Source organism: Lissotriton helveticus, chromosome 1_1, assembly GCF_964261635.1.
Source record: "Lissotriton helveticus chromosome 1_1, aLisHel1.1, whole genome shotgun sequence".
Lineage (NCBI taxonomy): Eukaryota > Metazoa > Chordata > Amphibia > Caudata > Salamandridae > Lissotriton > Lissotriton helveticus.
In genome coordinates, this window is record NC_136057.1 from 1,659,538,492 (window position 1) to 1,659,565,908 (window position 27,417).

The window sequence follows — 27,417 nt, forward strand, 5'->3', positions numbered from 1 at the left end:
AAGATGTGCCGCCTCATTTTCTACATAACCCTTATGGAAACTTGAGGAACAGGTTTCTGACCATAAGGAATATGGTAATACATAATTCGATTGATGAATCCACTGGTCTCTTGGAAAAAAAAATGTGGGTGTAGTATACAAGGCTCTACTATTGATTATCTGGTGATCTCAGCTCCCCTAATACCTCGATGGTATTCCCTGCTTAAGGCGATAGAACATGGAAACTGGCACATACAGCAGGGCAGTCCTGTTCTACGCCGTCCTAAACCCAGTTCAGTCACTCTATCCATACTCTCAGGGTCCACCATGCCAATCCATGTGGAACCCTTCTCCTCACCTGTGGACACCACCTGTGCAGCACCTACACTTAACTTGCTCACCGGTGTGTCCCAACAGACAGACAGCAAGCCACAGGGACCACCGCCGGTGATCAGGTATGAGACCCGAGCCTCATGCCTCTCAGCGCCCTCAAACCTCTGTGGCGTCAGAGGGTGGGGGCAGTAGCCCCAGGTGCTTGGCACCCTTTGTCCACTCCCTCTCTTGTCAGGTCAGGTCTAACATCCTGGCACTGACCCACCAGTCCCGGACCGGTATCCAGCGGCTGGACAGGAGGCTTTGGTGGGCTTCCCCACACCAGGTCCTACTCTTCCTTGGGGCTCTGTACCCTCCCATTTGGAGCGGTACCCCCTTCTAGAATAGCCAGGGCACCTGTGGCAGGTGTCCCGCACCATTCACCCACCAGTTCAGGGGTGCTATCCTGCAAATGGTATTCCAGGTCATGGGGGATACCCTGGGCCTGGCCCTCAAACCTAGGCTCCAAAGCCTCCAGGTCAGACAACACCTGGCCCTGGCTTCCCCACCCAGGGACCAACCCCTGCGGTGGAGCACTTGCCTGGCGCACCAGGACTTCACTCACGGATATGCCCACACTGGTACACAGTACCCACCTGGCCAACACACGGTGTGGCCCAGTCCACCCCCAGGGTGAGACTCCTGCACTCCTTCCAGGGGCAACCCTGTCCACCAAGACAACCAAGAACACAACTTTCCTACCAGTTCAGGACCTCCCTCCAGCAACTGGTCTCCCAACCTAGGGTTTAACCCCTCAGGTTGTACCGGGGTCAGAGGCGAGGACCCCCTCCCTCTTCACCCCCTTCCAGAGCGCTGCACCCTCCCTACTGGAGGGGTACCCCTGGGAACCATATTGGTCAGGACACTGGTTACAGATGTCCTTCCTTCCAGGTCAGGCAGATCCTGAACCTGGTCTCCCAACCCAGGGACCAAAACCTGCGGTTGTGCATTTGCCTGACACGCCAGGACTTCTGGGGACTCACGTAGTACCCCCTTGAGGGTGACACACAACTCATGTGTCCTGTGACAGTCTGCCTGGTGCAGATCTTCCGACCCCTGTCCACCTGACAGTGAGCGAAGATCTCCCAGGACAGGAGTGGTGTCACCATGGTCTCTCACTGGGGACTCAGCCCTTCTGACTGGTCCCTGACCCACTGGTTCTCTTATTGGGGACTCCTTCCCCCTCTCACCCCTCAGTCTGGACTCCTGCACCCTCCCAACTGGAGTGGCACTGCCAGATACCAGAACTGATGGAGGCCTGGTTACAGGCACTCCCCGTTCAACAGACACTAGGAGATCCTCCTCAAATGGCCTACAAGTACAGTCTAGGTCCCCAACCCGTGTTCTCTTAAGGAACCCTCCAGGCCCTGAGACTGGGTTTCGGGCACCGTGAGACACACCGTCCCACACTCATTGCTTCTCCACTGAGACCGGACATGAGCCCCTACACCCCTCCCACTACACTGGGACCTAACTGGGCTACACTGAACCTCTTCCACCTCACAGGTCTGGAAGATATCTGAGCCACTCCTTTTGGGATCACTCCCCAATGCCTCCTCAGACTCTCTGGAATCCACCAAGAGGTCTGCCTCCAATGCATGCTCTCTGGGGTCAGAGAACTCACACTCCACCGGGTGGTGGCATAGCTCTGGAAAACAGGGACTTAAAATATGCTCTCCAACAAATGAATCACACAGCCCCCCACAGTTGTTAACCAAGCTATCCTTTGCCTCACCCTCCAGTGCCTCACACAAGTACCCCACACCACTCTCCTGAGACTGGCAAGACAGTATCTGACTGCCCTGTCACACAACCCACACTCTTCTGGCTGGTCTTCACACACACACACACCAAGGTTTCTACCATGGGGGAACCCCTCTCCCTGTACCTCTCATCTAGAGTCAGTAAAGTGTCCCTCCCACCACTAGGAATATGGTCCCCTGTGCCAATCCCCCAATCTACTTCAGGGACACTGCACTCCACTGGAACTACATCATAAACCTGAACCCCCTGGTGTATGTCGACCCCCTCCCTCAAGTCAGGCGCCACATCTCTGGGTGTTTGTACCTTTCTCTCCGCACTAGAGATCAAAATCATGCTGCCACCATCTGAGCTGGACGCCACCTCCAACTCAGCAAAGCTCACCTCTTGAGCTACCCATGTTTCTTCTTCAGCTGAGACCCTCATGGCCTCACGCCTCCTGAGCTCCAACTCAAGCTTCCTCATTCTTAATTCATGGGCCATGGTCAATTTCAATTCCTCTAGGGCACGGGCATGTTTGCTCTCCTCCGCCACCCTTTCTTTTTCCATTTGCTTCATCTTCATTTCAAGCCTCAACATTTCTAATTTATGATCTCTAGCCCTTTGGTTTTCCTCCAACTCCTCTGGGGAAAAACTTTCAGCTGAATGGTTGCTGCTAGCCCTTGAGGCCGCTCTGGACACAGGCAGATCCTGTGGCCTGAAACCATCCCTCTGTGCATCCTCATCCACTTCTGCATCATTTGTCTCCCCAGCCTTTTTGGTCTCCCACCAGGCCCTTAAGGCCTCCTGTAGCTCCTCCTTCTTGGAGCAGCGCTTCATGGGGCATCCAAAGTTCCTGCAGAACCGCCTGAGTTGACCTACTTTGTAATCACTTAACATTTCAATATCAAACTCCAGTTCTGCAACATCACTTGCTGGTTTACCATTCTGAGACATGATGCTTGGATTCTTTCAGGGTTACGATCAAAACTAGAAACAAAAATAAAAAATGCAGTATGCGATGGCGTAGTGGTCTGCACTCACTAGTGATGTACACCAATCACTGTGGGTCTAGTACAAATACAAGTTCAATATCCCACCGCTGACACCAATGTTAGAACTGGGGGTCTCTAGTTGGCAGAGGTAGGTACCACTGTCCAAATAGGGACTCTTGCTTCTAGTCAGGGTAAGGAGGAAACCCTCTGAGATAACCCCTGCTCACCCTCTAGGTAGCTTGGCACGAGCAGTCTAGGCTAACCAGAGGCAATGTGTAAAGTATTTGTACCAACACTCACAGTAACACAGTGAAAACACCACAAACTGACTCCACAACAGTTTAGAAAAATAAAGGTATTTAATCTAAACTACACAAGACCAAAACGACCAAAAATTCAACATACACAGTTGAAGAATATGGTTTCAAAAAGAGTTCTTCAGGTTGCGATAAAATAATCCACAGTTGCGTGAAAAGTTCGCAGTTGCGACACGTTTAGCTCACAGTACCTTTAGTTGCGACAAAGTTCCAAAAAGCAGAAACTGGTGTGGTGGAAAACAAGCGATGCGTTGCTCCTGAGACCCTGGGGAGGCGATGCGACAGCCCCGCTGCAGCAGCGGGTGTGTTGCGACGAATCTGGTCTGTGTGGCGAGGAAGGCCACTTGTATGGTTTCCGGTGCGGAGGTTCCGTAGGAAGTTTGTTCTCGCAAAGGCACGATGCGACGATCTTTGGAGTTGCGACGATGCACGGACCAGCGGTGATCTTCTCTCTCGCAGCTCCTCGATGCGATGGCTTCTGCGACGACACTCGCAGCGACGTGATGCGGTCCGCAAGCAAGCGGTGCGGCGATCTCACCCAGCGACGACAGGCTCTGCGACGGCACTCGCAGCGATGTTAGACTTTCCCGCATTGGTCTGGTGCGTCCCGCAAGCGAAGGATGCGACGGCTCTGGCAGCGGCAACAGGCACTGCGACGATCTCGGCCTTCGTAGCGGCGGGAATTTCCTCGCACTGTCGGGGATGCGATAACTTTTCAATTGCAAAAGTCTCTCAAGCTTAGTTTCAAGCTTCCCAGCACAGGTACAACTTCCAGAGGCCCCACAACTGGATCAAGCACTCTAGGAAGGACAGAACTCTCTCATCAGAGTTCAGGGAAGCTGGGGGTGAAGTCCTTTTGTTCCTGGGACTTCAGAACAAGGAGCCAGCTCTTCTCAGGCCCTTGAAGATTCCTTCAAGACAGGGGACACAGCACAGCAGCAAAGTCCTTCCCCTCTCCTTGGCAGCAAAGCAACAGCTGATCAGTCCAGCAGAGCAACAGCAGGACAGTCTTCCTTCTTCAGTTTCAGCTTTCTGCTTGGCAGAGGTTCCTTCTTGATTCCAGGATGATCTAATTTTCTGTTGTCAGGGGTCCTGTGCTTATACCTCTAAAAGTCTTTGTTCTCTTTGTGCCAGTGGGCCCTGAGCCCAGTCTGAACCAGTTCTGGGTGTTGCTTGAGCACTTTGTTTTCCTGGCTTCTCCTTTCCTTTCAGAGACAGGGGCAGGGTCGTCAGCCGCCCAGCAGGAGGTGGAGCCAGCATTGTGGAAGTAAAGCACAGCCCTGGAGCGCTTTGTTGACATGATTCCTTATCTCCTTTCACAGTGCAGGGCAGAGACATCAGACGCACCACAGGGGGTGGAGCCAGCACTGTGGGCGGCGGGCACAGTCCTATTCAGGCCCAGGTGCTAACTCCTCCCACCACTCAAGTTGCAAATGTAGTCATTCAGCCTAGGGCTGCCTCAGCCAGCCTCCTGGGGAATCCCCAGCCCCTGTCACTCTGAAACCAGACAGTCAATAGACAAACAAGCCAAGGCACACAGAAGGGTCAGACAAGAGAACAGCAACTTTCTAAAAGTGCTGTTCTCAAACACAGGATTTAAAAACAACCTTTCCTAAAAGATGTGTTATTTAATTCTGAGTTCAGGGATACTAGACTCTTATGTCCTATCTTGTTCCTATGAGATGAAATGCTGGTAGCCACTGTAGCCAGCATCCCTCATGTTAATCTATGGAGCAAGATAGCCTTACAATAGTGAAAAATGAAAATGGCTGTCATTCACTACCAGAGCATGTCACCTGCACCAGTACATGCTCTACCGTTCACATACACTGCACCCTGCCCAGGGGGTACCTTGGGCCTTCCATAGGGGTGACCACTGTGCACAAAAAGGGAAGGGTTAGGCCTGGTCAGTGGGGACACTGACCAGGAGGACATGGCAGTTCACAGACTGCACACAGGCACTGCGGTGGCAGGCCTGAGACACCATTTTAGGGCTACTCATGTGGGTGGCACAATCAGTGCTGCAGGCCCACTAGTAGCATTTGTCATCACCAGCCCTGGCACACCCAGTGCACTTTACTAGGGACTTCATGGTTATACAAATATGCCAATCATGTATATCCAATCACAATAACAATTTACACAGAGAGCATATGCACTTTAGCACTGATAAGCAGTGGTAAAGTGTGCAGAGTCCTATTGCCAACAGCCATGGGTCAGGAAAAATAAGGGAGGAAGAAGCAAAAAGTTTGAGGATGACCCTGCAAGAAGGGCCAGTTCCAAAAGAGTCTTTTGAAATCAACGAGAAGGAATATAATTTAAGGCCCTGGGTAAGATAGGATATCCCCAAATACGCACAGTTCAGGTCCGAGTCAATAGGGGATGTTTAATCTGGAAAACCATCCCTATGATTGAGATATACAATGGTGAAGAGGGGAAGCACATCATATGGGATATCTAGTATGGTGCTGTGTTGACTTAGTCATAGGGGCATTATTAATTCAGTTGACCCCACAGGATATCGTCATTGAGACCAATGACATGGGTGCCCAGCCGGAACACCCAGCGTTGCACGTTTTCAAAAAGGCCTTTGTCGGAGGGCAGCTGTTCAATTATAATCCAGTTTAAGTCATTCACACAATGCATTTCATTCAAAATATGTGTTGCCATTTTCGTTGTACTCTTCTTGCTCCTCACATTACTTTTATGCTCACTGATCCTGGTTTTGACTGGTCTAGTAGTCATCCCAATATATTCAAGGCCACATGGGCATGTGATCATATATACGACGTGCTTACTATTACAGTTTGTGAATTTTCTTTGATCCCATGTTGTCCCATTCCTGAAAGTCAGGTGCCTGCTTTTCTTTGTTAGATGACAGCTACTGCAGTTACCACAGGGATGGTGCCCCTGTATCCATGCAGTGTAAGTTGTTCTGATTGTTTGTCACGTGGGCGGGTGTGGACTAAAATGTCTTTAAGATTTTTGCCTCGCCTATGTGCAAATAGGGGTTTTTCAAAATCCAGATCGCTACATACCAAAGTACGCCAATGCTTGTTAATGATTTTGGAGATTTCATTGGAGGGAGCACATTTGCGGTGGGCTCAAAACAACCTAAGGCTTTTTTTCCGCCCTTTTGTTCTATAGATTGCAAATTCTAGGTTATACATAGCTAGTCAACGAGCCTTCCAGGTGCAAAAAGATGGTGGATCTGGGCTAATCCATTCTTGAGTTATACAAGCCTGCAAAATTGCCATAAAAATAAAAAAATTAAAAATTTCTCTTTTCATCTGTTATTAAAGCAGATGACGTTCCTATCAGTACTACCTCCGCAGTTAATTTTACTGGGGACCCAAACAATACAAAAAGGAAAGATTCAATTGCACACAATAATGAAGATGGATGTGGGCAACAAAACAACATATGAGCTGCATCAGCAGCCTTTTTAACTTAAATATCACTTTTCTGTAAATACCAAATTTTTTGTAAAAAGACGTGAGTAAGGTGGGGATTTGTGCATCCCATCCTGAAGAAGGAGCTCTGCTCCAAAACATGTTGACACACACACACAAGGTAATGTACATTACAATACATAAAACCTCATAATCACCCCTTTTAACAGTACCAGCACGGGGTCCATTAATGTTTTTTGATAAAACCCCACGTGCCAGGTACTTTTTAACCATCACTTAAGTCACTTCAAACCCCACCACTCACTCATACTCACAATACCTCACATGCACCACACATAGCCAAATTAAAAAGTGCTCCCGCGTAGTCGTAGGTTAGCAGCACGCCGCATCCCGTAGAGGGGTGCGAAGACCCCAATGATTAAGCATGACACCAAGGGTCCTTTTGGTGTGTGAGGGGTATTTAAAGAACACTGTGTGCTCCCCACCACTGTAGGGACTAACCATACACTTCTCTGTGGATTCTCTTAGTTCTTAAATTGGCCAGGGTAAATAAAGATGAAGTGATACCTACTGTAGTTGGGACTACACAAAAATAAATTTTGCTTTGCCTTGACTTGTACACCAATTCCTCGAGTATCCGGCAGGCCTTTGAAACAATACTGAGTGTCGTGAAAAGTAAGCTATTATCTACTAAGACATTCTCTAAACCAGCGGATCCTCACTGGTTTGACACTGCGTGCTCCAAGTCGCTCAGCAATTTAAATATGGCCCTAAGAAATAAGACGAGAGATAAGGAGATGGTCACGTATCTCCGCTATCAATATAAGGAATCTAAGAAGGTTAGCACTTTCCAAAAATTCAAGAGAGTTTTGGGCTATAATGAATTCTTCCTTTCTGAAACAAGACACAGACCCAAATTTAGAAGTAAACGTGGGTGAGGACTCTTTGGTCTGCCACTATACTAATATATTTGGGTATGTTTCGGAAGGGGAAAATGTCATTCCTAATGGTAAAACTAACGATACACAAACCTCTATAACATTTTCTATGGCAGAGGTGAGATGTGGCCTGCTGTTATTTGCGTTGAGTTTAAGCTGGTTGGCAGTGAGCCAATGGACTGTCAGCTTCAGGGCCTCGTTTAGGGAGAAAATGTCCTCAGGGGAAGAGATTTTTATGTAGATCTGTGTATCGTCGGCGTACATAAGGTAGGAGATGTTGGCGGCATGAAGCACCTCGGTGAGAGGTTCAAAGTAAAGGTTGAAGAGGGTAGGGGAGAGGGTAGGGGAGAGGGTTGATCCTTGGGGGACTCCAACCAAAACCGGAGAGGGGCGGATAGATAACCGTTGATGAGGACTCTCTGTGAGCAGTTTTGGAGGAAGGATCTAAACCATTCAAGGACGGTCCCATCAAACCCCATCCTGAGACAAACCTTCTGCATCGCATCAGTCAGACTGATTGGTCTGTAGTTGGCAATGTCAGCTTTGCCTCCCTTCTTGTAGATGGGGACAACCTCGGCCACTTCCCATGATGCAGGGACTGGCATTCCGTTGGCTATTTCATCGGCTAATAGTGCGATGAAGTGGGCCCAATGATGGGGGTCGGTCAGAAATAGATCCCTGGGTAAGCAATCATGACCCGCTGCTTTGGATGGAACCATTTTATTTATTGCGGCTTCTGCCTCCTGTATGGTAAAGCGCTCCTCTTCTGCCCTAGGCATATTGGGACTATCTAGCTACCCTCCATTGCTAGCCTCTGGTGATGAGTAGAGCCCTTTAAAGTGATCATACCAGGTCTGACCGGTAATGTAATTAGGGAGTGGACGTGCGCCCACCTTGCTTCCCCAGGTGACCAAATTCCAAAACATGCTGGTATCTGTGGAAGAGCATGCATCTTTTAATTGTTCCCAGCGTGATTCATCCCATTTTAACTTTGCCTCCCGCTCTGCCACTTTGTAGGATTTTCTAGCCGATTTTATAAGGACCTGGTTTTTTCCTTTAATGGCGTTGGCCAGTAGCGATCTTTTTTCCCTGTATTCTTTTTATACCAGGAGTATGGGTCCTTGATGGTATGACTAGATTTTTTAGACTTATTTGGGGCTTGGAAGTAGATGTTAATTTGTGAGACAGTGTGCATGTGGGCATTGTACGCATCCGATTTTTGGGTTGCGCTTAGGGCCGCAGCTTGCAATTTGGCCGTGCCTGTATTCAGCTCGTGTTTGATCCCACCGATCTTTGCGTCGCTCAACGCTACCTTCTTCCATTTTAGGCACTTTTTACAGTTGCATGAGACTATATCTCTGGTAACTATCAGGGATAGGTTTTCTAGCTGGTAATAGGGTGCCTCCCATAAGGGCTTCAAAGTTAAACACAGCGTAGTCCCACTAAAGTGGAAACAAGCTGTGGTTCGTCCTATCCTTAAGAAACCTAATCTGGATGGCAGCAAGCCCGAGAGTTATCGGCCAATCTCACTCTTACCATGGCCTGCTAAGGTGACTGAGGCGCATGTCAACGCGGTCCTCTCGGAACACCTACGTCATGCTGACATCCTCGATGTGACGCAGAATGGATTCAGGGCTGGTCACAGCACGGAGACGGCTCTGCTGTATATGGTGGAGCATCTTCGCTCCGTGCTCGATGCGGGTCAAACGGCGGCGCTGGTGCTATTAGATCTGAGCGCCGCTTTTGACACCGTATCGCACCCGATCCTTCTGCGTCGCTTAGAGGAAGTCGGTGTCACCGGCATCGCCCTCCAGTGGTTCCGGTCTTTTCTAGCCAATCGGGCCTTTAGCGTGACCATCCCGCCGTACCAGTCCAAATACCATCCTTTGGACCTGGGGGTTCCTCAAGGCTCCTCGCTGAGTCCTACGTTGTTCAATCTCTACGTAAGGCCGCTAGCTGAGGTTGTCAGGCAATGGGGTATGACGATGGTGTCATACGCCGATGACACCCAGCTAGCGGTCACGATCAGCGGGGATGCCGATGTTGATGCCCCCAGATTCCAACAAGGACTGCGGGCGGTCGCTGGCTGGATGACGTCCAACTGTCTCCAGTTGAACGCTAGCAAGACCGAGGTCATGATTTTTGGCAAACAACCGGAACTCTGGGGAGAGAGATGGTGGCCAGGGGATCTGGTCCGGTTCCCATCCCAGTTGCCGAGCTTAAAAACCTCAGGGTCTGGTTGGACCCGTCCCTTTCGTTCGCTTGCCATACCAAGCGTACGGCGGCCTGCTGCTTTGGTATCCTGCGCGGGCTACGTCCAGTGCTCAAGTTCTTTGACGCCTCCACTAGGCAGCTCATGATCCAAGCTACCGTCATCTCTAGGCTGGATTATGCGAGCTCCCTGTTGGTAGGTCTGAACCAGGCTGAGATTGGACATCTGCAACGGATCCAGAACGCCGCTGCAAGATCGGTGGTAGGATTACCTAGATCTTGCCCCACTTCCAGTACTCTGCGCTCTTTGCACTGGCTCCCGGTGGCCCAGCGGATCCAGTTTAAGGTCTTATGCGTCGCCTATAAGATTCTGAAGGGGCCCCCAGCTGTGATTCTGTTGACACTCTTGGCCCACTACATTCCAGCCCGTGCTTTAAGATCTGCTGATCTAGAATTGGCTGTGGTCCCGCGCTTTAAGCGGAGCAGAGCTGGCGGGCGCTCCTTTAGAGTTCGGGCAGCGGTGCTCTGGAACTCCCTTCCCCCGGCGATTCGTGCCCTTGGGGATCTGCTTTCCTTTCGCCGTGCGGTGAAAACTTTTTTATTCCCTTAGTTTAATTTTGTCTGATTATTGTTTCGTTGTGTTGTGCAGCTGCCTTGTCAGGCGCCAGGACGCTCCTTGGCTGGAGCATCTGTGCGCCTAATAAAAACGCATAACATAACATAACATAACATCACTCTCTATGGTCGTTCCCACTATCATATCGATCAGACTCCCCCATAGTTTTAAGTCAAGGAGGATATAGTCGATCCGCGATGGGCAGCTCACTCTATTGTAGGTGTTGGCTCCCTGCTTTTCCGACGGTGACCTTTCATTGACTGCCCTTAGCTTATACTCCATGGTGATGGCATGGTGATGGCATTAAGTTGGAGTACCTGCTGCGTCCATTTTTGACTAAGGGAAGATCTATTTGAGGAATTGCCCATCTACTGTCTTGATCTTCTAGTCGAGAAATGTCTTCCTGGGCCAGGGGTTAAAAGGTGCAATTAAACTCCCCTGTGACTATCACTCTTGCCTGAGGTGGGCAATTAGCTAGACATTCATCTAATGCTGCCAAGGGGGCTGATGGTCTGCCTCCCTTGGTCCCTCTTGCATAAACGTTAAGAAGTTCAATTGCCGGCCCCCTCTAGGTCCTCTAATACTTAGCCATATGATGTCTGGGCTTGAGCTTGTTTGAGGAATAATTCGACACTCAAGGGTGATCCTTATCCGGACTGTGAGAACCCCCGATGGGCTCCTCCTTCCCGTTGATATTGCGGGTGTGTGGAAGCAGCTAAAGCCTACTTCATAATTAGGAACCAAGGTCTATGTCTCCTGAAAAGTACATAAGTCAAAGCCTTCCACTAGTTGGTTCTAGTGGGGCAGAGGAATTTTACTGCTAAGGACCACTACATTCCAAGGCAAGATCTTCAATCCCTGATGAGAGTTTACAGTTCAGTGAGTACATAAATGCTAAATAGTAGAGCCTTTTGAGGAACTGTAAGAGGGAGGTGGTTGACATGAGTGGGAATAAAAAGGGACAAAAAAGGTATAGGAAGACCAGGGAAAGTGGAACCAGTGGACACGTTCATCTGAAACGGTGGAGAAACATGTACAGCAGTGGTTCCTAAACTGTGCGGTGGGGCACCCCGGTGTTCCTGGCTGATTTTGTGATTAAAATGGAAGGACTACAGAGACCAGGCTTACATCCCTCCACCAAAAATAAATAATGTAATGGGGAGCTGCGCCTGGGGGCCAATTGGTCAAGGGAGCTGCGGGTCAAAAAAGTTTGGGAACTGCTGGCGTAGTGGTAAAAATTACTATTCCCACTCCAGAGAGTGCAACAGTAGGAAAAGGGATGGATAGCGTAAGGGTAAAATTTACTATTCCCACTCCAGTGAGTGCAACAGTAGGGAAAGCACTAGATAGTGTAGCGGTAAAAATTACTATTCCCACTCCAGTGACTGCAACAGTAGGGAAAGCGCTGGATAGCGTAGAGGTTAAAATTACTATTCCAACTCCAATGAGTGTAACAGTGTGGAAAATGTAGGATAGCGTAGGGGTTAAATTAACATACTTATCAATTAATTAAAAAAACATATTAATTATTAATTAACGAAAACATTATTAATCAATACCAATACATTTAAATTAATATTTATTTAAATTACATTCAATACTTCCCACACTATTCCCCCTTTAACAAACAACACACTACACATTAAAAAACACATAATTAATTAAATTATCAATTGATCAATTAATAACAATTAATAATGCATTAATTATAATTAATATAATTATAATTTACCCAATTAATAAAACATAATTACCTATTAACAATAAATTAATAATCTATAACAATAAATAAAAACATATTCAATAATTAATGTAATTTAATTACCTCCCAGCCTATTCCCCTATAAACCCACAACCCACCACACATAAAAAAAACACATAATTATCAACGAATCACTTAATTAGAATGAATAACCAATTAATAGTTAATTAACAATAAATTAATTAACTATATCATTAAATAAACATTAATAATACATTAATTATAATTAATATGATAATAAATTAAACAATTAATACAAATTATGGGAATATTAGCACCTAGTGTTCTGATTTATTTTGACTGTATTAAATATGTGTATCCCCCACTCTTCAGAATTACCAAAAAATGTGCTTCATTTGTGCTTTTTATATTCTGAAGTATCAGCACAGTTCATTTACAGGCATTTAAATTTTGTTTTTATGCTTTGCGCCCGGGAAAAAAATAACAGTTTTGCACACCGCAGGCACCACTGATAACACTTTCCGCTTAACTTATATACATTCATAAATTGACTTAATCCCATGCATGAGGAGTGACCGCAAAGGAACATTTGCATGTTTATTTAATTTGCATGATTTGTTTTATGACAAATGTTCTTATTTTCATTCTAGCAAGAAATGAGTCACAACTACAAAGCCAATTGTGAGATATGGGCGGAATGTGTTCCCAGGGAAGCTTCCCGAATGTCCCCAATATGTCGTCAGCAAACCAGGCAGATGGGCAGTCTAGTAGGCTTCGATCTAAAAACTGCTATTTAGAAAGTTTGTGATCGTCAGCTGTTCTGCCTGAACGTAACACACGTCTTACAAAGAAAGCTCATGCCATCAGGCTTCTTTGGGGGGTGGGGCGAGCTTCTGCAGAAATCTCCCCTCACACTCTAGGCGCGCTGCTTTCTTGGAGTATTAGAGAAATGTTGTCCAAATCCACCTCAAGTGCAAGCTTCCGACCATGCTGGCCTGTATCCCTCCCTCTTCTGCTCTCCTGCCGCTCTCCTCACTGACATGTTTCTGATTCGCTCTGTATGTTACATAAATGCTGCACCTATATTACAGAGTAAACACAGCTGCATGCCACTATCTTCCTCGCACCCACTCTGTCGATCCTGTTCTGACTGCTGCCCTTTGGGCTACCCTTGCGCTTCATAAATACACCCGAAAAAATACAAACATGAATAAATAAAATATAATTGAGAAGTGGCTGTATGAAGAGATAGTTACCTTCACTCTTCACTTCTTAAATCTGATGAGAAAAAGCGCTTCTTTTGTTAGAGGCAGGGTCCAGCCATAAAGAGCTCCTGATTCCTGAACCAGGCAGTGCTGCGTCTTTGAATGTCTCCACAAAGGAATACAAAAGTGGCCAGCCCATGCAGATGTCTCCGAACCGTGAGAAGCTTCCACCAGTCAGATTTAAAGATTACATGTGCACGTGTGATGATTACCATTGGACAGGCATCTCTTGATGGAACATTTAATGTCTTGGTTACCAGCCAATGGGGAGTGTCGCTGTTAAACAGCCGCGAGGGTGATTGGGGGACCAATGTGACAACATACAGACCCATCACAGCACACACCAGAACAAGCTGTAACAAAATACGTTTCAGGGTGAACCGGGCTAACCAGTTTGTAAAGGAGCGTCCTTCATTCCTTCTGCTGTTGGGAGGATGCAGTTAATGACAGATAAGTTTGGTGCTGTCACTTAAATCTTTATGCCTCTTTGAATGACGAAGCTCTCAGCGGATCCCAAGCAGTCTGGAGTGTGCTTACTGTCTCCAAGTTGGTTAGGGTTTTGTGTACACAAAGTGACAAGACTAGACCATGTACTTAAGCTAAGTGGGTTCCCTTGTTGTGTGCTTCTACTCACAAAGGTTAACAAGTGTTTGTCTTCGTACCGACACTGAGCTTCTGGGTGAGCCTTTTATGTCAGTTTAACCCCTCCTATGAGCTGGCACAGGCCAGGTAGGCTTGAGAAATGTACCCTTATCAACAACTGATGCCTTTGGCACCATCTTGTTTTTTGTATTGCATATTGGTACTCTTTGATTATTTTCCCTTGTGTTTCACGGTCATACTTTGACATACTAAGGCATGAATAATCATTGGCAACCAATGCTATTATGTTCTAACAATAGTCACGTATTTCCCCAGTACTTTTTGCAAGAAACTATGCTTCTCGTACTGTCTCCATATTTGGTTTTTTCCTTATACAAATTGATGACAACCAATGCTTTCATGATTTTTACCCAGATTCATATCCCCCCCCCTACCATTCATTTCTAGACTCAGATGGTCTAGCTGTATTTGTGTTTCTCACTAGCTCAAATCTGCGGAAAACAATGTTTCTTAGATTCTAGCCATTTTAATGTTCATTCTTTGTTTTATTTTTTGTAATCATTGTTTCTAATCTTTTGTATTGCTCCCTAATGTTTTTTTTAGGGAATCGTTGATTCTAGCCACATTTGTGTCACTCCATCATAATAATTTTTCAGGAACGACCAGCAATTAAGTGTGCTCTTCTTCCTGTTTCCCACTACTTCAGAAAAATGATGAAAGTAGCTATATTTGACTTTTTCTCGTAATTATATTTTAAAAAGGAACGAGTCTAACACATCTTGTGTTTCTCTCATGTATATATTTAGTTAAGCCTATGTTAATAGCTATATTTGGGTTTCTGCTCTTAGTTGATTGGGGTGGGGACTGATGACTGTAGCCATATTTGCCCTCTCTCTTGTATATTTTTCTGGAACCCAAAGATGCTAGGCATATTGTTGTTTCTCCGCATACTTAGTTCTGGAAATCAATATAGCTAGTCATATTAGCATTTCTCCCTTATACCTGTTTCTGGAATCAGAGATTCGAACCATATTTGTGTTTCTGCTTACAGTCATTTGTTGGATCTGTAGCCGTATTGTTCCCGGAATCAATGATACTAGGCTTCATTTTGTTTGTCCCTTAAACTTAAACCACATTGTCATCATTCTAGCTATAGTCCTATTTTTTCTCTTATACGGATCTTAAGGAACTGATGTTTCCATGTTTCAAACTATATTCTTGTTTTGTCTTATATCAGTCTCTGGATGCCAATGGGTAAATGGATCTGGCAAAACTGGGGGGCTATATTTACAATGAAACTTCGGAGTGCGGAGCTGTGCCACATTTAGCAGCCATTTTGAAAACGCAGGGATGCGCCATATTCACAATAATACGGCGGACCCCTGTGTTCCCCTTTGCACTGGTGCAAAAAAAGCTGCCTAGCACCAATGCATGCCCTCTGCCGTCATGTAGCAAGGGTGCCTGCAGTGCAGGGATGATTGTTTATGTACAGGAAAGGACACCTTCCTGCACATAAACAATCAGTAATGATGATTTACACCTTCTTTATGGACTATTGTGCAGCACACATGGAAAGAGCAAAAAACGAGGAATAAATAAATAATTTCTCCAGGTATCGCCATTCTTATACCTGGTATTCCATGGCATTCGTTTTTGGTGCTGCCTCACCCTTGTAAATCTGGGGCAGCAAAGCAGTGGTCGTTGTATTGGAACGCCCACAGCAACACCCATTTCACTCCCCTTTGTCTCAGAGGACTGTGGCGGAAAGGGGCATATTTTCAACGTGGAGTCAAGAAACGCAAAGTGGCTTATCACCACCTTGTAAATATGGAAAATGGCGCTGCACAACCAGAGCATCAAACTAAGTGACACTCCAGTAGCGGTGAGGGCTTGTAAATATGCCCCTTGGTTTTTTCCTCTATACTGATCTCTAGAACCATATTTGGGGTTAAGTCTGATTTGTTAGAGTTACTTTTCTAACATTCGGTGATGGAGTGTGCTACATAAATGTGGTTTCCTTGTCCTCCAAAGAGCTGTTTGGCTCCTTATCCCAATGCTTTTGAAGTTCTCATGTCTTGGCAGTGCAACCATTGTTTTTGAGATTAGCCTGAATTCTTCATTTTGTCATACCTTGTGAACCTTTTTTGCTCTGGGAATCTCACACCAGCACCAAGGTGTAAGACTGTCTCCAGAGCTTGCTGGCAACATGTGCACCTTTATATAGCTTTCCTGGGGACTTGTGATGATATCCAGCCACCCTTTGAAGATAACAAATACCACAACATTTCCTGTGACTTGCACATGATTGAGCGCACTTCTGCATTTTTAAATAGGGCCCTGCTCATTAAAACTTAACACTCGGATGATACACCACAATATAGGTAATCAGCTCAGACCTCCCTTTGAGTAAGTTGGGGGTCTACGTCACTATACTGGAGACTTTCTTGGACCTTGGGTCTTCTATTTTTCTATTTGTCAATGTATATTTCCCGAGTTTGTGACTACAAGGGAGCCTCCTGGTTTCTCCTCCATGGGGCACTACAATCCCATAACTAGGGAAAGCCCTATGACATTTTGTATGTGTGAAAGTATTGTGTGCCTCACTTTGTCCACCATGATTCATGGATTTTAATCTACACACATGTGCTGTGCAGTATCATGTGCCACAGCAGCATGCATTTACGTTCTTTATTATGACCTACCAGTGATATCAAAACTATTTGTATATTACTTTATTATGCTTGATTTTACAGTTTTATTTTAGTCCTGTGTTTTTCCTTTTACTTTTCTGTTGACTACAGTTCCTATTTCAAAGTGAAAACATTAGCACTGTTCATCAGCAGGTATTTCAAAGCATTGAGGAATAGGAATTCAATTAGGCCTTTCACGGGGACATAGATCGTAGTCTCTTAGTTAGTGTTAAGCGTGATGCAACTAATTAACATGCTACGAACGCCTCTATGGCATAAGACACCCTTTTAGTTACATTCTGTCATCCTTTATGAAAATCATACTCTAACCCCTCCTTGTAAATAGGTTAGCGCCGCTTAGCAGGACCGGCGCCATTTTATACCTAGTCAGCCTGTAATGCTGTTTGAAATCCTCCATGGCTCTGCGTTTTCACATTTCCCTGTTCTCATGAGAAATAGCTTAACATATGTAGCAAGCAGCTGCTTCTGCTTTTGGGTCTGTCAAGGTTATAGGAGGGGGCCGGCCAGATAAGCACATTCTTGCAAGTGCTGTGCGGACTCTCACCAAAACTACCAGAAGGGAGTCGACCAGCGTGACCTTGCTATACTGAGCTCAGATAGAAGCTTTGTGTTCCATATATGGTCATATCCCTTGCCACCTCCTGTACCAACTTGTACTTTTCCATCTTAGGTAACGGTTGCAAATTGTGATAGTATATATGTGTTGTCCTGACAATGTGCCAGCAGTCATTCTCGGCGGTCCTCGGGATGTGAGGTCGCTGGGAGCTCCTCTGGCAGAGTATTTTTGCTAATAAACGATTGAACTTTCTACACTGCCAATCGACTGATTATTGATGAATGATATTTGGTAATTCTAAGTATAATCCTTTGGGGGTTGGTGAAATTTAGGTACTTCAGTTGGCGACTCCGCCGGGACTACGCGTTGGGGTCGTCCTTCCGAATCTGGAAAATAACGGGACATTACAAGGGGTATTCTCGGTCGGAGGGGGGACTGACCAAAGGAAAAGGGTTGCTCCGCTTTTCCGATCGGGAGAAGCCTTGGCTACTAGTGGCCCCACGCCGGAGTCCTATGGGTGAAACCCGGAAGAGCAGATCGATTGGCAGTAGAAAAATTTGCAATCGGACCTGAGTGCACCAGGTGAGTGTTTTGTCTTGTTTCATGTCGGATATCCCTTTGCATTGGGTTTGGAATTTGGTGGTCATAGACCACGGAGATCTCGGTATTTTGGAAGGTGGTCTGACGGGGCAGTAGTGAGACTGCACGGGCGGACACCCCTATTTTGGTATTTGATAGAGATATGACTAAGACGCCTAAGTGTGACTTGTGAAGAGTTCACACCTGGCCGGACTGCCCTCTGAAATGCTGATGGTCATGCTTGGGTAGCACTCAGACAGATCTGGAGCGGCGCTTGAAAAAGTGGGCTAAGCCAGCATAGTCCGGGAGGTGAACCAAGAAGGCCATTGGATGGTCGGTAGGTCGGTCTGTGGTTTTGAGAAACCTGTGTGGCTATCTCTAGGCAGCCCTTACGGTGAGGCTGTTTTGATCTTTGGTTCTTTGCTTTGAAACTTTGGAATATACCGGTTCTCCACAGATGAGAGTCGACGGGCTCCGTTTTTTGGATTTGGGCTAGCATTGGTTCGTATTGGTTCGTTCTGTCTGTATTTTATCTGTGTTCTGTCTATGTTTGCCTGTGTTCAGGATTGTCATATGTCTCTTAGGGTATGAATGAGTGTTTGAGTGAATATTGGACATGGCCATGTGTGTGAGAGTATTGTAAACAATAACTTGCCTTTTTCCTTCCACAATTAGAACATAGCAAAGCAATGCCGTGCTTCAGTAAACTATGTTTTGGCTGTACCAGCCGAAATAGCACTAGATTAGATGAAAGTCAGCCAGCCCCTCCGGAAGGTACTCCCAGTCATGACATGTACTGTAAGCACGGGATTGGACCCTTGGTGTTTAATCGTATATGGCACAAGTACACCAAGGATAATGTAGAATTGCAGTGGCCATTAACAGGGTCTTTCGATGAGAAAAAGATCAGTTATTTGCAGGAACGTCTGTTTGCGAAACGCAGCAGGCAGTCCATGTTCGATACCCTGAGGACATGGCAGAAAGAGGCCACTCCCAGGAGAATGAGGGCCGAGAAATTAGTGAAAATGAAGCAAGGATAGACCATTACTCAGAAAGAAATTGAGCATGACAAAAACGAGACTGAGCAGAACATTGAGTATCTAGATAGACAATTTCGGTTACAGGTAGACAAGAGTTATGTTGCCCGTAAGGAAGCCGACGACGAGATAGAAGACCTGTTGGATGTTCGCCCCCCTCCGCCATATGCTCCACAGCGTACATATCCGGCGGTGCCCCTCTTGGCACCCACAGCCCCTGTAGCGCCGGCTCAGGGGGAAGCCCCGCCCCGGGCTCCCGTAGATGTGCCAGGCACCGTTGCTTCCTCTGTTAGGAACTTAGCCACTCTGATCCCTGACACACGGCAGCCCCTTGGGGCAGCGGGTGTCTCCCCGATGGTATTAATAATGCCTAGCCCCATAGGGACTTCCCAGTCAGCCAGCATGACCCCCGAAAGCAGGGGTCGAGCTCCGATTGGGGATCCAGAGGGCTCGCACATCAGACGGTTATTTACGAGAGGGTCTGTGGGCTATGGAGAGAAGGAAGCAATAGCAGACCAAGCAGTTAGATGGATGTACGGGGATATATACACATTGCCCGATATATGGAGTACTATGAAAGATTTTGAGCCAGTGATGCAACAGACTGCCCTGCGACACATGTCCCGATTTCTTATTGAAATCTGGGAGAAGTGTTTTGGGGAAACAGGATTGGCCCCGAAGATTCTGTATGACATTAAGGACCGTGTCCATAGATTCGAACTAAGCCCAGAAGAAGTATACAAGAATGTTGACACTTTGGTGAGTTATTGAGGCTGACTATTCTCAAGGTTCCCTGAGTTGGGTTCTCAGCACCCCATGAGGGAGGTGCACCCCATTTATCATCCCGAGATATCTGAGCTGCGCAATGATCAAAATATAATAACCCGGGACAGAGTAGAAGCCAGGTTACAAGAACAATGGGTGTACCCACCATGGAAACGAAGTGAAGTGTTGGCTTTGAAAGCACAATTCCCTGACCCCCGCAAGAATCCCACTGCCTACTATAAGGAATTAACAGAGGCAGCATCTTCCGCTGTCATGACTTTAGCAGATATTGAGTTGTTTTTCGGATTGTTGGTTCCCGTAGATATATGGCGACAAGTCCATGATACTCCCCACGCGGCCGAGTTAGGGGGTACCTGGGATGAGCTTAAGGCATGGGATCAAGACCGTAAGCCGGGGGATAAGCCGAAGGCTGAAATAATTGCCCTACCAGCAAAGATTATAGCTTATATGCATACCTTGATTCCTCCGCGAAAGGTTGATTGGGATAAGTTGACTGCTTGTAGGTAAAAGAAAGACGAAAGTGTCTCCGATTTCTTTACTAGATTCGAGGGAACTTTCATTGATTTCAGTGGTCAGGACCTCGCTAGCGAGGGAGGAATACGATTGTTTGTAAATAGATTTGTAACGAATCTGATTCCTGAGATTTCAGCCCGACTGCAAGCTGCCGAAAGTACGTGGACTACGTCCTCCCCGTCTATCATATTAAGCATGGCTCAGTATTAGCTTCCCTCTTTCTCGGGGAACCCGACAGGGATGCCCCCTGCCCCCCCTGCTATATATCCTGGCCATGGACCCTTTGGTGCGGCACTTTCAAGAACACCACCTGCACTGTGAACTCCAGTTTCGAACGGGTCCGCTACTCATTTCCCTCTACGCGGACGATACCATTTTATATGTCAGGTCCCCGGAGACGAATCTGACACCCCTGCTTCTGGAGGTGACCCGTTTTGGGGAATACTCCGGCCTTCGTATTAACTGGCACAAATCCGACATCTTTCCACTCACCCCCTCCACTGACCGCTGGGACTGTCCGTTCCCGCTGGAGTGGAATGCTGATTCGGTGAAATACCTGGGTATCCACATTCATCTGGACACGGTATCCATGATTCGTCTGAATTATGGCCGGGTGTTGGACTTTCTGGAAGATAATCTAGCACGTTGGCTTCGCCTCCCTCTTTCGATGGCTGGCCGTATCGCCATAATTAAAATGATTGTGCTCCCCCGTTTTCTATATCTATTTAACAACATTCCGATCCCACTCACTAATCTTCTTCACCCAACTACGCTCGCTGTTGCTGCAGTTGGTGTGGGGAGACAAGAACCCGCGAGTCTCTTGGCGAATCCTGACACTGCCTTATGAAAGAGGTGGCTTTGGAGTGCCCGATTTTTATCTTTACTACCTAGTCGCGCAATGCGCTTATGCACATCCCTGGTTCCACCCGGACGCTCGGATTCCATATCTGAGACCGGAGGCAGACTTGGTGTTACCGCTTGCCCTCAACACGGTATTACCCAAAGGCTTACCCCGAGACCCACAAGACATACAGACTGTTTCCACTACGTCATGGGCCTGGATGCAATTACGTAGACTACTCCAGTTAGACGTACTGTATTCCCGGCTCTTCCACTACCGAACCCACACTGGTTCCCTATCACCACTGAAACGGTGGTTCGCAACACACTGTCCAAATACCAGCTCACCACAATAGGAGACCTGTTCCCAGACTGACATGTCTTTTCGGTGTCGGAGGATCAGCGACTCACCGACCGGACGTTTATGGATTCGTTTGTATTGACCAGAGTGCGATCCATGCTTAGAGCGCAGTTTCCCTCGTTCCCACTACCCCCAGATGACATGGCTGCCCTGACTTTCCTGCTCCAGTCCCAAACGGGCGCACATATGGTTTCTAAGCTGTACAGACTCTGTGTGGCGGCCCTTCTACTTCGGACGCGAGGGTCCGTGCGGCATGGGAAACAGATTTGGGTAGTTCTATCACAGATGACCAATGGGATGCCTGTTGCCGAGCTACTAAAGATGTCTCCATTAACAGTAGGCATAAATTGATACATTTTAAGTTTTTGAGGCGGCTGTACTTCACACCGGCCCTGGCCCACAAAATCGACCCAACCAGGCCTCATTGTTGCCCCAAATGCAAGGCCCCACATGCCAATTTTGCACATCTTACATGGACTTGTCCAAAACTGCATGGCTACTGGCTGCAAGTACACCACATCTTGGGCGACATTTTAGAATGCGAGTTGCAGCCCATACCAGAGATTGCGCTGCTTGGTTATGTTGCTGAGTTCCACCGTGCCACGCGGAAACTTGCTCCCATAGGCTTCTTGCTCACAAAACGGGAAATTGCTTTATTCTGGGGATCCAGACGAATCCCCAACTCCAAGGCATGGTTACGCAGCCTTGCCCACTGTAATATCAATAGTGTGGAATACTCCACACAGGTCCCAACAGCCTCACGCCCAGTCGATATCTGGGGCCCATACCGACAGTATGTTAGCAAATTAACGCAGGCTACACAATCCCAAGCTGCCAGTTCTATTGTCCCGGAAGGGGTGGGTTAGGTATATCTAGCATGACAGTTGAGCGTTGCCTGTGGCGTTATGAAGGTCTTGTTATTAAAATACTACTGGGACGGTGGGAGGCGGGAACTGCTGATTCAATGATTGATGATGTTTGTGAACGGGGTGTTTTCTTCTCTGTTTCCTTGCCTACTTGGCCCCGATTGAAGATATTGCATTACCTATGTCTCTTCATATGTCATTCCATCAATCCTCGTCTGCCTATGCCAATGCTGGTACCACCTTGATCATAATTGATGTGTTGCTTGTCGCTCTCTCTCTCACGAAGGCATATTCATTTTTGTTATGTTTGATAGCATATATATCTCTTTACATTATCCTTCCACACGTGCGATTCCCGTGTAGAACTGGAAAAAGGAAAATAAGACTTCTAGAATGTGTTGCACCACCTGTCATATTATTGGTCACGTCCTCCAGCTGCCTCTTTTGTATAATGACTACTCAAGTTTTCAATGTAATCGGTTTACTATGTGATTATATGCTTACACGGACCAATCTGATGCTAATAAAGAGATTTTAAAAAAAAGCATGGCTCAGTATTATGAACACAGGGAAAACGAGAGTAAGGATAAAATTGAAAAGAAAGCTAAGGACCTTAAAACTCGAGTGCTGTTACAGCAAGTCATGAATGGTCGAGGGGCAGGGAGAGGCGCCAGAGGGCCCGTGGCCAGCGGGCTGTTCTCCAGAGGAGGAGGAGGAGGAGGGGGGTCAGACCTCCCGATGGGGACCCAATCAGTGCGCGTATTGTAGACAGGAGGGCCATTGGAGAGATGAGTGTCCGCTGCTGTTAGCACAGAACGGAGCTGTCCGAGGAAGGGGTCGAGGACGAGGCGGCCCGGACCGTAGTGATATGCGCAGAGAAGGACCAGTGCAGGGAGACCACGGGCGAAATCATTTCGATAAGCCCCAAGGTAGGCAATACTACAATGAAGATTATGGTTACGAAGATCAGGATAGATTCGGAGATGTATAGGACAGCCAAGGACAGAGTGGGGGCCAAGTGTCGATACCGGTCAATCAACAAGGACCCTATGTGACAGGGGTGTTGATGGGGACCACCGATAAGTTCTTAATTGACACAGGAGCAATGAATAGTTCGGTGCTCGCTCGTTGGTCCCAGGGGCCGCTCTGTCTGGGAAGAATAACGTCTCAGTGGGATTTTCAGGAGTTCCTGTAATAAGCCCCATCTCTCAGCCCCTCCCCTTTACGATTGGTCCGTTTACCATGGACTCTCCCTTCCTTTTAACTTCCAGTTGTGGGGAGAATCTTTTGGGTTTGGATATGCTAAAAAGACTGAACGCTAAAATACATTGCTCTCCAGATGGTGTTTATTTGACAATTCAAAATCCCGATGTAGGCACAAAGCAGTGTTTTGCTAAAAATGACCCATTGCCACCTGAATTTGCGGGCATACTGCCCAGTTTGTGGGCAACAGGAGATGCGGATGTCGGTAAATTGGATATCCCTCCTGTCCATATTACATTAAAGCCCAGTGCTACGCTACCTCGCATACCCCAATACAAGATCTCCCCAGTGGGAGAGCGAGCTTTGCTTTCTACTATACAGGATCTAATTGATAAAGGGGTGGTGGAAGAAACGGCTTCGAATATTTGTAATAGCCCTATCCTGCCTATTTTGAAAAAAGCTCCTGAGACAGGGACATCTGAAAATGTTGATGTCTATCGTTTTGTAATTGACTTACGAGAAGTTAATAAGATAGTGGTGCCCCAATTCCCAGTGGTGTCTGACATCACTACCATCATTACTATGATACCTCCCACTGCTAAGTATTTCTCTGTTATCGCTTTGAAGAATGCTTTCTTTAGTATCCCTATTCATCCTGATAGCAGGCAGATCTTCGGCTTCTCATTATCTGGCCGAAGCTTCAGATTCTGTCGCGCTCCTCAAGGCTATACCGAAATTCCTAGCATCTATAGCCAAGCCCTTAAGGTTTTCCTGGATGACCTGTCCTTGCCAGATGGTAGCGTGCTCCTGCAATACGTTGATGATTTATTGATAGCATCTGACACTGAAGAGGGTTGTAAAGAGGCCACAGTTAAATTATTGCACCATCTGGCGGACAGGGGTGATAAAGTTTCCTTGTCCAAGTTCCAATATTGTCGACAGGAAGTGACCTACCTAGGCCACTTACTGTCGAAGGAGGGTAGGCGTCTGTCGCCTGAACGAATTACTACCATCTCTAATATGCCTGTGCCTTGTACTCAACGTGAAGTCCTTGCTTTTCTTGGCATTACCTCTTATTGTCGTCAATGGATTCCTAATTTTTCTCTTCTTGCTAAACCTTTGCTACACTTAACCACTAAAGATGTGCATGAACCCCTCCCTTGGACTGATGAATATCAGTCTGCCTTTGTTTCTCTGAAATCTTCTCTGTGTTCTGCCCCTGTCTTAGGTACTCCTGACTACCGTAAACCTTTTGTACTATATGTGCACGAGGTCGACGGTTGTTCGCTTTCAGTGTTGACACAGGGCTTTGGTGGTAAGCAAAGACCGTATGCTTATTTTTTGGCCACATTGGATAATGTGGCCAGAGCACTTCCCAGTTGCCTGAGGGCCACTGCAGCTGTGGCGGCGGCCATCAGACAATCAGAAGGGCTTGTTTTAAATTCTAATTTGACCGTGATGGTGGAGCATGCTGTGGATGCATTGTTAAAAAAAACTAAGACACAGCATCTGACGAGCGCGCGCCTCACGGGTTATGAATTGACTTTGTTTGCTCCACATGTGACCATTAAGCGTTGTGCCACGTTGAATCCGGCTACACTGTTGCCCCTCCCTTGGGGGGAACAGGCGAATGATGTCCATGATTGTATTTTTAGGACAGAAGAGGAAATGAAGTGAAGAATCGATCTCACAGACATTACCTTATCTGACACCCAAGGGGAATTGTATGTGGATGGTTCTTGTTTCAAATTAGCAGATGGCACAATGACAGCTGCATATGCAATTACCACTCTAAAAACAGTGGTTGAAACATTCCGAATACACCATCGATCAGCCCAAGCTGCTGAGTTGATGGCTTTACTACGAGCCTGTAAGTTAAGTGAGGGATTAGAGGTCAACATATTCACGGACAGCCAGTACGCCTTTGGGAGGCTGTGGAGGGAACAAGGGTTTCTCACCTCACATGGTCAGAAGATACAGAATGGCCCCTTGGTGTTACGATTACTTGCAGCTTTGACTCTCCCCAAGAAAGTAGCAATCATAAAATGTAGTGCACATAAGACAGTGGTGGATGAAGTAGGTGAGGGTAATGTTTTTGCGGACCAGGTAGCTAAACAAACAGCCCAGTCCATGGTGTCTTCTATGTATGTGAACTCCTCTGCCAGGTGGGTGGGGGAGTCCGACTTGTTCGATAATACTATTGAAAGTGTGCGAGAAATTCAGAAAGAAGCAACCTCAGTGGAGTTGGACAGATGGGAGAAGGAAGTAGGAAGATTGGATGAGAATAACTGTTGGGTGGATCTGACAGACAAACAGCGATGGTTGCTGCCCAATGCTATGGTGCAGGCTGTCGTTACTATGGCCCATGGACCAGCCCACGTTGGAGCTAAAGGCATTGGTGCCTTGCTGGATCCAGTTTGGAATAACCCCAATATACAGAGAACAGCTGTACGTCTTGTTCAATATTGCATGGTTTGCCTGCAACATAACCCGGGGAAAGGAGAACCTGTTTTAAGTGGGAATTTTGCACCCCCGACATTGCCGTTTGAGGTGCTCCAGATGGACTACATCCATATGGAGCGCGTCAATAACTTGAAATACGTATTGGTGGTGGTATGTGCCTTCAGCAAGTGGGTTGAGGCATACCCTACGAAAGAAAATACTGCCCTAGCCACCGCAAAAGCCCTTAAAAAGGAGTTTATCCCGCGCTTCGGATTGCCTCGCTTGATCTGGTCTGATAACGGCGGGCATTTCCATGGGGCCCTTGTGCAATGTATATGCAATGGGCTCCAGATAAAACAAAAGTTTCATGCAGCTAGACACCCCCAGTCAGCAGGACTAGTTGAGAAATATAATGGAATACTGAAACTAAAAATGGCAAAAATCCAAGAGAGCACTGGTTTAAAATGGCCTGACACCCTCCCATTAGCTCTTATGTCCCTACGAGTCACCCCTCATTCACGCTCTGGCTTGTCTCCCTATGAGATAGTTTTTGGGCGACCCGCTAATGTATAGGGCGTGCCGAGACCAAGATCATTTACTGATATTGAATATTCTATGTTGATCGATTACCTGTATACTTTGACTAAAGACCTTCGTTCTATTCATCAGCAGGTAGCGTCTGTACTGCAACCCCTGCCAGAGGGCCCCGGACATCGCCTGGAACCCGGCCAGTGGGTGCTGGTTAAGAAATACGATCGGGACACCAGCTTGGCTCCGAGATGGTCTGAGCCACATCAGGTACTCTTGGCCACACGGACGGCGGTAAAGATGGATGGAAAACGACACTGGATCCATGTGTCGCATCTAAAAAGAATCCCTCTTCCACTTCCTTATGACCGGCGACACCCTGAAGGAATCCTGACCCAAGAGGGTGAGAGAGCTGTTGCATTGGTACCGTTCTCCGATGCTTGTGAAATCGGAGCTGAAGGAAAGGCAGGGCCAGACGGGGCAGTCTCTGGAGAATCGGCAATCGCCCCTGGCCCTGTCCATGTTGATCTGGTTGGCGGTGGTTCTGATGAAGGTATTGCACCTTCCCCTTTGTTATTTCCTGATCAGGAAGTGCCCGGTCATGTCCGTTACAACCTGCGACCAAGAAAACATCACAGTACCTCAGATGACACTGTTAGGAGATAAGGAAAGACTCGGATAAAAGTAGGGCTTGCTAGATTCTAATCTGTGGTACTGAGCGAGACACTGGACTGAACCCGTTGAGAGCTGGAACATTGATATTGTGCTCTGTTCAGAAAGAAAGACTCTGTTCTTGTCACTGGCCAGGTTGTTTGAGTAAATT

The 27,417-nt window shown here is 47.0% G+C and overlaps 1 protein-coding gene across 3 annotated transcripts in view; it reads right to left on the reverse strand.

Annotated features, from left to right (window-relative positions):
- The window catches only part of LOC144830053 (17-beta-hydroxysteroid dehydrogenase type 6-like), a 123,375-nt gene that overhangs the window by 74,715 nt on the left and 21,243 nt on the right, over positions 1-27,417 (reverse strand). The window contains exon 1 of one of the 3 annotated variants that reach the window (XM_078688878.1): positions 13,561-13,667. The exons of 1 other annotated variant lie outside the window; for it this stretch is intronic. The gene's annotated coding sequence lies outside the window, so the exon portion shown is untranslated. Of the gene's footprint in view, positions 1-13,560; positions 13,679-27,417 lie in introns of those variants that run through there. One more of the 3 variants, XM_078688880.1, reaches the window with a different exon arrangement.